At 29.4% G+C, this 14,452-nt stretch overlaps 2 long non-coding RNA genes across 2 annotated transcripts in view; one reads left to right on the top strand and one right to left on the bottom strand.

The window, feature by feature from the left end:
• The window catches only part of LOC128247591 (uncharacterized), a 291,898-nt gene that overhangs the window by 1,307 nt on the left and 276,139 nt on the right, over nucleotides 1-14,452 (top strand). The window lies entirely within an intron of this gene.
• Nucleotides 6,803-8,086, bottom strand: LOC128247592 (uncharacterized). Its single transcript, XR_008263931.1, has 2 exons — nucleotides 7,686-8,086; nucleotides 6,803-7,016 (listed from the first exon to the last, which is right to left on the bottom strand). It is a non-coding gene; the product is annotated as an uncharacterized LOC128247592 (long non-coding RNA).

Raw genomic sequence — 14,452 nt, 5'->3', positions numbered from 1 at the left:
TGGAGAGAGAGAGAAACGTGTATTTCTCTGGAATATACATAATAGTAGACCTTTATATAAAGTTCATTATTTTGATGTTTACTTTCTTATTTCAGATATCAGAATTTATTCTTTGCAATGTTAAATTCAGTTTCTAAAATATTACAAGTTTATGTTTCTATTTTCTTTTTCTTTGTATATAAATTTTTCTTAAATGTGACAGATACATATTCCATCACAGACTATTTCCCTAATAGATTAAAAATTATTTGATCATAACTGCTTTTGCAAAGATTGTTTGTAATTTTTCCTCCAGGAAAAGTATTTAGAATGTTATTTCTTCCTTTAGCAGTTGAAAAAAATTTAGAAAAGAAATTCTCATAAAATCGTTAAAGAGTGGAATACATTCATACATTTTTCATGGATGCAAGTAAAAGAGTTACCTGTGTGAAGAATAAATACTAGATGTTAGAATTTAAAGTTCATTTTCATGTAAAATTCTTTTTGGGTTTTGTAGGAAGGAATAACGCTAAAATTTATACGTCAGAAAAGATAAGGGACATACAAATAAAGCATATATGAAGTATTATATAGCAAATACAGTTGGGAAATATTACAAATCCTTATGCCAACTTGTAGATAAATCAAGGATATAAATGACGGTACCAGACTAATTTTTGTATAGAATTCGGTTTCATTTATAATTTTTTAATTTTTACTCTTACTTGTATTAATAAAATTACCATGATATTTTAGCATTATCACGATAGGTTTGTCAGAAGAAGCAGCCTCATGAATCAAGTTAGGTATGAATTAACTAATAAACTTTTGTATCTCAGATTGGTGCATATATCTAATATCACTTTATATTTAAATTCTCAGCAGTTAATTCAGTTTGATTCATGTAGTTATTTCTTGTTACAAAGGTAAAAAGTTCCTTCCCAAGTCATGTAGACTCATGGGACCAATTCCTTGGATCCTTAAGCAAATCAACTACCCACTGGATGGGATGCCAATCCATTGCAGGAATACTCTTTTTGTTTTAGCTGAGTGGACTGGAGTAATGTGAAATGAAATGTTTTGCACAAGCACAAAACACATTGTCCAGTCCAGGAATCAAAACCACAGTCTTATGATCATGAGTGCGACACCCTAACTTACTGAACCACGTGCTTCTGCTGTTTGTTACAAACATCAATAGAAATTGGGGCACCTTGCTCTGTTGGGCATTAGTATACGTGTATCCATATATGTTATATGTGTATGTATGTAATGTATGACTGTAATTATCTTATGGGATAAAATATTTCATAATAAAATAACAGCAAAATATCTTAAATTATAATAGTTATATTTTTGTATTTAATTCAAGAAGCTGTGGTAGATGCTTTCTTGTGGAATGAGTAATGCTGTTACCTGGAAAATGATAGATAGTTACTTTGAATCCAATCAAAGGTTCAATATCTCTTTTTCTAATTTAGTATATTGAATTTCATTTTACATTAGAAGATTAGTTTAAAGTGTAAGGTGAAAGTTTGAAGATTCTGTTATTACAATTAGTTATATTTTAGGCAGTGCTTAAATTCAATTTAAAGCAAGTATACTGGTAGGAAATTAATACTTTGCAAACAATAATACCATAGAAAGATACATACAGAGGTCTGTTTTCTAGATTTTGTGGCATATATATTCTTCCCCTGGATGCAATGCCAGTCCATCACAGGATTACTCCTTTTTGCCAGCTGAATGGGCTGGAGCAACATGAAATGAAGTGTTCTGCTCAAGAACACAACACACTGTCTGGTCCAGGAATTGAAACCAGAATCTAATGATTATGAGTGCAACATCATTACCTAACCACTGAGAAACATGCTTCTTCACAAAATTGTATTAGTATTTCTGGTATAGTATTTCTCATAATGTAAGTGAATGATTGTTAAATTCATTAAATATTTAGCTAAAGCAACTGAAAAAGTGGTGTAGGACAGGTGGTCTACATTATTTATTCACTTGAGATAATCAATGGAATATACTAGAGTTATTATGGTAGAATTGACATCTGCTTCATTTTAAAGCTGTGTCATTTTTGTGTGAAATTATTAAGATCTAACTTTCTAAGAAAAACTTACTTGTTATCTCTTAGTATTTGAGAAAATTTTGCCATATCAATAAAAGAAGTGGTTAATTACAAGGCCTATCATTATCACTACATCAGACAAATTCAATTAGATTGTTAATGCATTTTTTATTCATTTATCATGAGAAATTTAAACCTCATAAATGAAAAGAACAGAGAATAATAGTAATGCACTGATGTTGAAGATGATGATGGAATTAATTGTTATAACTAGATAAACCTACCATTTAATTCAATTAGTATTTAGTCAGTAGCTAAATCTTTATATAACAATAGTGTAACATATTTAAATCAGACATTTTGTTCTTTGTTTTGTTGAAATATATTTATTTTATCTTGGCAATTGTTATAAATCAATGTTTGAAAGACTATATTTTAGTGTATTAAGGCTGAGTGACAAGCTAGAGACTTTTCATAGCTTTTTATTCGAAATGCATCATTTTGTGTCAGATTTAAGTAGCTTAGATTTATTTTTAATAAGAGAACAATTATGAACAAATGAAATATTTTACATGTGACTTTTACTTTCTCCCAGACTTTTTATGTTTACGATGACAATTTCTCAAGTAATTGTCAGTAAGATGAAGGTACATAAGACTTAATGGGTACACATATCAGTAAGATAAATACAATAAGTAATAAGACATAATCTGTTATTGTAGTAAAAGAAAACACATAATTGTTTTTGCTTCTACTAAGTTGATTCTTATCTCAGGAATTTTTGCCTGCCAAATATTTCAGATTTACTCAGTCTTTGATAGCCCTCACCTTATTTCTTGACATTCAAATTTTATTTATGGAATTTTTGTTGTTGTTATTGCCATTATCAGTCTTGGCTTTGATTGAAGCCTTTGCCTGTGTCTGATAAGTAAGACACACTTAGTTTTCGGTTTTCCTCTTCAGATTATTGCTTTCTAAGTTATTCATAGGGGGACCATCATATTGAAAAACCCAACAATAGATGACTGCAAACTATTGTAAGTGTTGTTGTCACAGGTTCATTTGAAACATTAGGCATGATTTTCTCTCTGACAAATGAAAAATCAATGAAACAATGACATCTGTAATATTTCTGTTTTTCAATAACTGAAATAAGTATTAGCTTATTATACTTATTATATACATAAGTTAACCGATTTTAACATCGCTTTCTCTATAAAGATTTTCATATGATTTATACATGTATAGAAAATACAGGCAATAGATGGTAATATTAGTGGAGAAGCTTACACAATTCCAGGCAGTATTTAGTTATGACTTCTTATATGCTAAATTTAAATTCTACTGAGGTTATCATTGCTACTTATCTTTCCAGGGTTTATTAAATACGTACCAGTGAAATAATGATGTTATATAATAAACTGCTCACCTTATACCAAATTTGTGGCCTTCTACTCATGTTAGAAATCTATGTATATTTGAAAGAGGGATGGATGGCATTTTGTTTTGAAGTATTTACTTACATCCCTGCATATTCTGACTTTGCCAAGATGAATTTTTCATGTCATTAATCCAGTCGTGTGCATAGGTTTTAATTAAATCAACACAGAGTGTACCGGGTGGTTTTTATATGGCACTGGTACTAGTGAGGTCACTAAATAACTTGCAAGATAAAACTCAACAGAGGTAGGTTGTAGTATTGAGGGAGGTGGATTTATGCCAGCTGATGAGAAGTTAATGTATGACAGAGCAACAAAAACAGGTGTGTTGCAGTAGAGGAAATACATGGCTACCCTTGTTGGAAAAGGAATGAAATTTGGTGAATAGGTGTCAGAACATATCCTCAAGTTAGAGAAAGGTTTACATAAGAGAAGTGATGCAGAAGATTGGACAGAGTGAATGAGTATGTAAGTTCATGAGAGTGTGAAAAGAGTGTGGCAGTTGGATAAAGATGAGATAAATGTAGTAAAGGGTTAACATGAGTTTATATATATATATATATATGTACTTCAAGTAGGAATGAGATACAATACTGCATGATTTGGACAGTAATATGAAATGCAAACCTTATAATGCATACTCAAAAGAGTATGATCTATGCTTGGAAAAGACACTTGAAATAATATTATGTAATAATAAAATAATCAACAAGCACTCAGAGATTATTTTAACATGTAACTAAAGACTTAAAAGCTCACTTCTAGAATGTAGAAAGAATGTGTAATATTCAATGTTATATCAGTCATTTATTTACTCAAAAATGTACATATTATTTGGTAATTACTTCTACTGGCAAGATTATATTGTTTTTCACCTGAATTTGTGATATTCATAATAGTTTATATCTGTCTCCAATCATTTAGTTATATCAGTCCATCATTTGCTCAAAAATGCTATTATAATGTTTCAGGATTATTATTGGTATGTTTAAATTATTTATATTGTTGTCCACCTAAATTGCATGGTCCCATAGAAACTGATATGCTAGTTAAAGTTATTTAGGTAAAGGGGAAATGACTATAGAATAGACTGTTAGAGTTTAAGCGGAAAATGATCTAAAGGGTGACATGGAGAGATGTACTTTCATGAGAGCAAAAAAGTGGGTATCTTTAAATAGATATATGAAGGTGTATACAGATATAGGTTCATTAGAGTGAAATAAAAGAATTTATATGTATTTATAATAGATGCTAAATTTTCTCACTAAGCATGTGTTGACTTGAGGCTATAGTAGAAGACACTTGTCCAAGGTGCCATGAAGTGGGACTGACCCTGAAACTGTGTGGCTGCAAAGTGGACTCTTAACCACACAGCCATGCCTGTGCCTCTACATACTTTCATTCTGAAAATATTTTACACAATGTTTTTCAATCATTATTAAATAGATGAAAGAATTTTCAAACAAATTTTATGTAAAATATAAGCTAATTATATGCAATCCATAATTTTTCTCTACTGTAAAATCTCTTCTGTTATAATTAGTTCTTTCAGCCTTATTTGGCTACTTTACTTTTCTACTTATTTCAATAATATATCTTGCATAGAACATGGTACAATCCAAATAAATATAAAATCTCATGATATTGCTCTGTGAAGCAACTTATTGCATTATGTAGCCTTAAGAGAACAGTAGTTATAAGATAATCAATGAGAGCTTCCATGAAGTGCACTGCTGACAGATCTCATCACCTCAGAAGTGATATTTCAAAATATGTTCAGGTTGACATTTTGCTGGAAGTCTATCCTTATTTACCAAAATCCTTAGTAAATATTGTATAAAGGTTTGTTTTTTTCTTCTTTCATTGATCTTGCCTAAAGATCAAGAAATCTTTAATATTAGTTATTTATTGACTTCCACCACTTCAAATTTATATTATTGCCATACAGGTATTTAAAATTAAAAGTTATATGACATTTTTTAGAATATACTACAAGGGTTAGCTAAAATAATTTACAGGCATCTGATATGCAGGAAGAGTGCATGCTTTATTAAGGAAATAAAAAAACTTACATGACATACCTTAAAACTTAATTAAAGTTTATTTGTACATATATTTCTATTTAAAACATTCTAATGTTACCTGTTATCTTTTTTTTATTTAATAAATTAAACAAAATTTTAATGCTACTTCAAGATTAAGTTAGTTTTGGTAAATGCTTTACTGAGGAGATTTAATAAAACTAAAGCACGTTGGCTGTTTTCACCAGTAGGCTTAAATGCCAGATTATCTTCAGTTGGCATTGTTTATATCATACAAGCATTTCAATCAACATGTTATACTAAAGATACCTCCCTTGAATTTTGTCTTTTTATTTTACACACACCTCCAGGTATGTAGAAATATTTTTCAAAACACTTTAATTTTATCAAACCCCACTAAAGCATATTTTACCCACCAAAACTAACTTATTTTTGATTTAGCATGTAAACATTGTTCAATTTATTAAATAAACAAAGGTGATAGGTAATATTAGAATGTTCAGAATAGAATTACATGAACAAATAAGCTTAAATTAATTTTTAAGATAAGTCGTGTAAGTCTGTAATTATTTTAAGAAATAATACAATCTTTTTGTATCCTGTTTCTCTGTAAATTATTTTGCTATATATTTAGCTGATTCTTGTAGTATACTAAAAATTATAACCAAATATATATAACTCTTAATTTTACATTGATAATTTAAGCTGATTGAAATGTTTTATGTATCTGAAACTTTGTCATAATTATTTTGTAGTTAAGATGTGGAAAAATATATTCCTTGAAAATATTTTCCGTAATATATAGCAATTAGATGGCAGCTAACTTATTGTTTTGTTTTTTAAATATAAATTAATATAACTAGTATCGTAATTATCATTAATTATAATATGAAGCAATATAGTTGGTGTAATTTGCATCATTAATATAATATTGAGCAATGTAATTACTATTGCATAATATAATCTTCAGGTTATGTAATAGGGCCTTCTATCTTAAGCCTTCTGTATGAATTGAGTGGTTTTCAAAATTTATAGGTCCTTATATATTGACTACTGTACTAATTTATGTAATTATTCTTAAGTATTTTTCAAATCATTAATTTTTTAGTGTCTATTGCAGGTTTTATGAGTCTATAATATTCTTAATGTTTTTAGGAGGTTAAACGAAGAAATTTTGCACAAAGTTATGTATTCTATTTCCCTTTAAAAAAATGTACTTGTTTGCAAAATTTCATCTCTGTAGGTGCAAAACTGTAGTCAGCAACTTGGAATATACATATATACTTTTACTTTTCTATATTAGTAAAGGCAGTGAACTGGCAGAATGATTAGTATGTTAGACAAACTGCTTAGCAGTGTTTCATCTGTTTGTTTGCGCTGAGTTCAAAATCCTTTGAGGGTTGATGAATTAAGTACAAGCTGAACACTGGAGCCAATGTAGTTGATTAGTCGCCTCCCTCAACATTTCACGCTTTGTACCTATAGTAGAAAAGATATTAAAAAGGTTGTAGGCTAAATTTTGAAGGTGGTTTGGTTGTTATATCTAGCAGGTTAAATGGGAGGGATCCATGGTAACTGGAACATGTGTGTTTTAGCTTAGGAAGTAGTGATACATGTTAGCAGATGTTTTCTTAAGAGGCACAACCTAGTTGTTATGGAAACCAAATGCTTCTCTTTTTCCTTGGTTTGTTCTGAATTTTGACAGGAATTTTAGGCTATTATAGCTCATGGTCATGCTAGATAAAGAAATATTTCACAAAGGGGAATGACTGAGACATTGCTCAGAGACTTGCCAAGGATGACCTAAGAAGATATCAACAAAAGGTGGATACCACAACACATTGCAATGGTGCATTCCCCATATCTGACCTGACTAGTAGAATAGTACTTTAAAAGTGTCAGTTTACTCTTTCCTCCTTTGTTAAAGCTTTATTAAAAAGAGAAAAGGAACATAAGTGCAAGAATTTGGTTTCATGACAAGGAAGTAGGTGACTAACAAATTCTTTCTTTGATAAAGCTACCGGCCTCTCAGAGATAACATTCCTAGTTATATGTGTAAAATGAATAACATAGAATATAGTGTTTGTTTTTCAGCAATATAAGTAAACTCCAGCAATAGATTTGAACTCATGGAATATGAGAAAATACCTCATCCACTTAGGATAAAGTTGTAAGCTTTAGGAATTCCTTTATCTTATTCAGCTATTTCTCTTGTAATGATAACTCGTTGCTGTCATTTAAAATCACAGCATTTCCTGATGGTGGAAAACGTAAATGCATACTGCATTGAATAAACTTAATTGAAATAGATTCTGAACTCTGAATTCTAAATGTTCATATATTTTCACCAGCAAGAACTTTTCAAAGAGTAAAGTATATCTACTGCTCTTCACTGTAGCAATTGTATATTTCTTATTTCTAATGGCACATTTCTTTTGTACTAAATATAACCTCATCCCTTTGAGTTTCCATTGATGACGAAAATATTGAAAGATTCTATGAGAAAATATTTTACACTTTAACTTTGATTAAATTGATCATATTTTGCCAAAGTTATTTGAATTAAATTCTTAGGTATTTTCAGATTGTATTTCGTTTCTTCTTTTCCTTTCAGTATACGTTAATACTCTAAATTTTGCTTTCTGTAGGTAAATTTGAAATACTTGAGTATTTATTTATGCATATATATGCATGTTTGTGCATATTTTCTAAAGTTTATAAATCTACTGGATCTATATATTAAATTAGGGCCAACATATAAGCCAGCTTATAATAAGTTTTCCTGACTTTGTTAGGCTGTTAGGAAATAGTTCAAAAACATTGTATTTATGGACATATTTCAATACCGAAAGGATTTCATTATTATAGGTATACCTTGGATTTCATGGAATTTATATTTTCTTTTATGTATTAGAATACTTTTTAAAGCAACATTTAAAAAAAATTGTTGGTTTTCATTTCATTATGATGTCATTTTGCTATTAGGCACATATGTGTGTATGTGTGTGTGTGTGTGTGTGTGTGTGTGTGTGTGTGTGTGTGTGTGTGCATGTACATGAAAGTGTGCGTGTGTGTATGTGCATATGCATTCCTTCACATATCTTTTTACAATTACTCCTTCTGGAGTTTGCGCATACCATTCTTTGCTTCATCCAATCCATACTTTCCACAGAGCTCCCAATGAATCCTTCTTATAGTATTTTGTCTTCTTTGGTATTCTTTTAGAACCAGCTTCGTAAGCCCATACACACTATGCCATACAGCCTCCCTTTTATCACAATACAATCTGTCCTTAGCTACCTTATCGTACTTGCTTGTGAGTTATGGCTACAGTTATATCACTTTTATCTTTTACTTGTTTCAGACATTGGGCTATAACAATGCTGGGGTACAGTTTTGAAGAGTTTAGTCAAACAAATTGGTCTCAGTATTTTTTTAAAGCCTGGTACCTATTCTGTTGATTTCTTTTTGCCAAAGTGTTAAGGGAATATAAAGAGGCCAACACTGGTTGTCAAGCAGTAGTGAGGGACAAACTCAAAGAAGCACACACATAGATCTGTATATGAACACACACACACATAGCTCTATATATGAACACACACACACACACATACACACAACACTCATACACACATGCAATTGGCACTTTTCATTCCATCCCCTAAATCTATTCATAAGGCTTTAGTCAGTCTGGGAGCTATAGCAAAATACACTTGACTATGGTGCCACACAATGAGACTGAACCCAGAACCATGTGGTTGATGAGCAAACTTCTTACCATACAACCATGTCTGAATTTCATTTAGCAGTTACAAATGGTAGTTACCAGCCTAGTTGAACAGTAACTGCATCAAAATCACCAGCTTCAGAGTCCTGAAAAGTTCATGAACATTGACCCCATTTCTGTAAATATCTTCTTTAAAAAAATGAAAAAAACTAGTTAGATATTATTAAAACTTTCTCAAGACAAAACTAAATGAAGAGCAGAGGTTATCAAACAAATTCATCTTACCTATGCCAGAAAAGAAAACTTAACAATTTTGTTCTGCATAAATTTTTTAAAATTCTTGCAAATCACCAGATGCTAAAACAAACAATCAATTCTCATATATCAAATAAAATAAATGGTGTAATTTGAAATGTCAAAAATATTTCTTCTTCCTTTCTTGAGCACATTCAATTGTTTATGGCTGGTGTTGATATATAAACTATTTTTCATTGAATAAATATTTCATCACGGTCCTTTATAGATACTTAAATTTGATAAAGTTTTAGTGAATATTTACAAAATGAAAGGAAATAAACAAATTATTTTTCTTAAATATCTCAGTTCTTGTATCATTCTTGTAAATATATGCAAAAAAAAAAAAAAAAAAAAAAAAAAAACAAGTAAGTTTTTCTATTTCCTTCTTGGCATCAAATAAATATGTTTCACTTTACATTGTACACCAGTTGGAAATCTGATACCCTTTTGAGAAACTTTATCCCTTCCTTTGCTTTCTCTTGCTCGCTTTCTTCGTTACTCTTTCTCCGTCTTCTTTTCTACTTATTTCTCTATCACATCTTTTCTCTTTAGATCTCCTTCCCATATCAGCTTGCTCTTTTCATATACCTCAAAGTTAAGCATCTAGTAATTTGAACAAAGTAAGACTCATTTATCATAATTTATAAGGACAAGTGATGCACATTTTGCTGTCTTTAAGATTAAACTTGTAAAAACGTTGGTCAATGTTTTGCTTTAAAAGCTGAAATAATTGGCATTTGTTTATGTACTTTGATGTTTATACATTTTAAGATAGATTTTGTTAATATAATGAGTATATTTCTGTTACTTACAAATAATTGTTATGTATAAATATTTATTACGTATAAATATATTATTTATAATGATTATAATGAGTGTGAAAATGATCCATATGAGTAATAGTATATGTTAGTTTTATATAACCCTTGGTCTACTCAGCTTGATCAGAGGCATTCCATATATATATATATATATATATATATATATATATATATACACACAGAGAGAGAGAGAGAGAGAGAGGGAGAGAACTTGATATAGATCAATGTAACTGAATTTTTCTTTTAATAATTAATGCCTTGTTAATAATATAAGGGATAAAAGAGTATTAATAAATTTATTAGAAAATTGTATTAGAAGGAAGGAAAATTTTATTCTTGCAGATAAGTTTTCTTCAATTCCTTTTTTTTCTTCTTTTTCTGTCTGTGAAAGAAGGTTACAAAGGGCATTGATTTTTAACCTTTTCTTAAGCCTCAATTTGGAGGATATAGTCCAGGGAATAATGGTAAAAAAACTTAAACAAGGAGGTAATTCCAGAGAAGTGCAAACGTAGGAAGAAACAATCTGAAGTGTGTTTGAGGGTAAAAGAAACACCTGCACACTTTCTCTAAAAAAATATTCAAGACTTGTCCTAAGTGGGAATTTTATTGGTAATTTTCAATAAAGTTATTATAAGTATAAAGAGTTTAATAAAACATAGTAAAAATATATATATATAACATACTGCAAAAATCTACCAATATGTATCAGTCAAACTGTAACTGAAACCAAGTTATAAAATACTAAATGCTGAAGACAAATTTTGCATGAAAATTGTATGTAAAGTTCTTCATTTCAACTATATTTTGATACTCATAGCATTATAAGCACTGAATTTCAATTTATCATACCTATTCAGGAAATATATCTAATATATTCTTTCAATCAACTGAAAATCATGATAGCAAACTGAAGGTTTATGAAGGTGCATCTAAGAGCTAATCTATTGATAATGTCATTGATATTAATTATGGCACAAGTTTTTAATATCAGAGATTACCACAATATCATTGCATATGTGTTTAAATTTATTATTAAATATACATAACAATACATTAATTATTTATTAATTCTTATGCAATGACCACCAATGTTCTTTCAGTTTTATTGAAGTGTTATTTATAAATTTTGATTTGTAGCCAACCAGCCTCTACATTTACAGTCGAATAATGAATGTTGAGACATAGTGGCTCTAAATTTAAGGTGTTGAATTGAGTGATAGGTAATGAATTCAAACATTGCTTCAGAGATTATATTTGCTTCTGCACAAAGGCAACTTATTTCATTAAAACTAGTTTGCCTCATGTCACTTCGATTACATTTTGTTTTTTAAGTATGTAAATTTGTATTCATGTAGATCGGGAAAATAGCAAAATATCTCTTACATATATTTCTAAAAAGATTCTCATTATATTTTTCAAAGGTTCTCCTGACTTAATAACCGTTATTTTTAGTTAGAGGTCAAATGACAAATTTAATTTCTTTGGTCTTGGTATTAGAAATGTTTTATGTGATTTTTCAAATATTTTGAAGGATTGTTTTCTAAACTTTATTTTTGTCTATAATGTTCTTGTGGCCATTTTGTCTAGGTTAACATCAGAATATTTTGATTGGTTATTATTCATCACTTGGTAATGCAATTTGTGTGAGGATGTGGGTGTGTGTACATGACAATAATTGCTATTCATTTTATATGAACCCCATAAACCCAGACAAAATGACTACATTAACATTACCCACTTTATTATATTGAATGAAAAACAAATAAAACAAGCAAGATTTATATGAAATATGTGTGGAATAAATACAAAGACTTCAATAGCTAAGTTTCCATTTCAACACAGATGCTATCGTATTGCCTCCATCATTATTGATAGATTTTTATGTAATACATTCACATATGCATGTATCTGTATTTGTGAAATAAGTGGACAGTCAGTTATACTTTGATATAAAATCACTGCCCCTTTGTAAATTGAGAGATTTCTATTATTTATTGAATTTTTAGTTAAACAAGTTGTTTTACACGGATTAAATTTATGATATTTCAAATCTCATGTTGCTATATGTTATAAAGAAGTGATAATCCATTAACTAATGATTATATTTTTTTAATATTAATATAAAGATTAATATGTATAAATATTTCTGTTTATGTTCATGTTAATATTTTAACAAAAAGCAATAGAATAATTTACAGAGTGTGTATGTTAATTGAGCTTAATATAATATTAAGACAATAAAACAGCACCCATTTATTTTAAATCTTATTTATTTTGTTTTAGATTATTAATTGATTGTTTATAAATAAACAGCAATTAAATATTGGAAGAAAAATCTCTGAAAACTGCACATCCTGTGCAGAATGAAGTATGTATGTGTTATTAATTATCAAAATTTACTATTTATTTTTATGTTTAATTAAGAAACGGTAATAGATTTTAAATAAGTTTGCAAGGCTCAGTCATATTTTATTGCTTCCCCCAAGATCTCTATTTTATTTCTTCAATATATTTAATTAATTTCCTCAACAAAGGTTGTCATAAAATGAAAGACATATATGCATACAGGGTTACATAAGAAATCTAATTGTACAAAAGGTTGTTGCTAGGCTTAGGTGACAGTTCAAAATTGTCATTTTTCTCCTATACTTTTGCATCTTTCTCCTCTCATTCTTCATTGTTATTTCATCTCTCCTCCACCACCATGAATTCAAACATAGATTATGGAAATGGTTATATATAATCTTCTTTTTCTTTAGTTTAAATTCCATTGCATCTCTTTTACTTTAGTTATGGTAATTTTACTATAGAGATGAATCAAGCTGAGATTTAATCTTCTGTATCATGCACCAATGGTCTCTTACTCTAAAAAAAACTTTTATGAGAACAATGTTGTTACGTTTGACACAGAAAAATGCTTTTAGTTATGTTGGGCACATGAATTGACAGACCAACTAAGAAACCTTGGCATAGCTGCCCAACTTGCCAAGCATAACAGTCAAGTCTCTTGAAAATTATTCCCTACCATCTTTTATAATAGACGAATACATTAGATGACATTCATGAAAAGGCTAAATCCATTGATATACTCAATAAAGACTGACTTGGGGTTAAACAACTTCATTTCAAAGTTGCTCATATGTAGGCAATATCTCTTTCTCTCTTTCTTCTCTTTTAACCCATTTTATGGATTCTTATTGTTACTTTATAACAGCCTATACTCAAATGCAGATAATCTCACCCATTTCATACATTGGCATAATTTAGATATAAATCTAGACTTCTAACATCAGCCTTGCAGTGCCACCCAACAAACTTTCATATTTAATATTTAATGTTTTCTCTCTAGAATGCCTTCTCATTCCATCTTCTTCCCATGCAAGGGTCAACCTATATCTGTTTTTGTACTGATTGTATCTATTTAAGAGGAAAACAAAGGTCATGAGTATTATGTCTCCTCTTTCAACTAAATATGAACAAATTTAGCTTGATGAAAGCTGGAATAAAATGCTTTACATTTTGATAAAGGGGAAGTATTTTTTTAACATTGTTCAAGCAAAAATATAGTCAATATCAAACATTAAAAGGTATTTTGGTTGACTATTAATACTGACAGCTGTAACAATATAATAATCTTTCAAAGCAAAGGCTGTAAGTATTGGCAGCACATTTATTTTCATTTTATAAACTAAGTTTTTGATGTCACCAGAATTCTCATGAAAAATTCATCAAAAGTGCATATGAAAGCTTTTTGAAACATGCTTATTTCAGTTTAGCAATAAACAACTGTATAAATGCAATAGAAAAAGACTATAAGACTGACAGATGACCAAACCTTCAGATACACTAAATGCACTAGTATTGTTGTTGTTATTTAGTGTCATGCTATCCCTGATTAAGTATGCCTATAAACAACAACATTTCCAGTTGCAACAATCATGTCTTTTAGTTTCACTGATAATGTACCTACAACTATATTATGTCTTTGTCTTTCTTTTCTTTAAAAGGTAGTGTATAATTTAAGAGAGGTTTGATTGCTCATTGTAGCAAATCAACCAGCTATATATATA

This window comes from Octopus bimaculoides, chromosome 4 (genome assembly GCF_001194135.2).
Source record: "Octopus bimaculoides isolate UCB-OBI-ISO-001 chromosome 4, ASM119413v2, whole genome shotgun sequence".
Lineage (NCBI taxonomy): Eukaryota > Metazoa > Mollusca > Cephalopoda > Octopoda > Octopodidae > Octopus > Octopus bimaculoides.
Note: the sequence above shows the minus strand (reverse complement) of the source record. Positions and strands in the feature narration are given on the sequence as shown.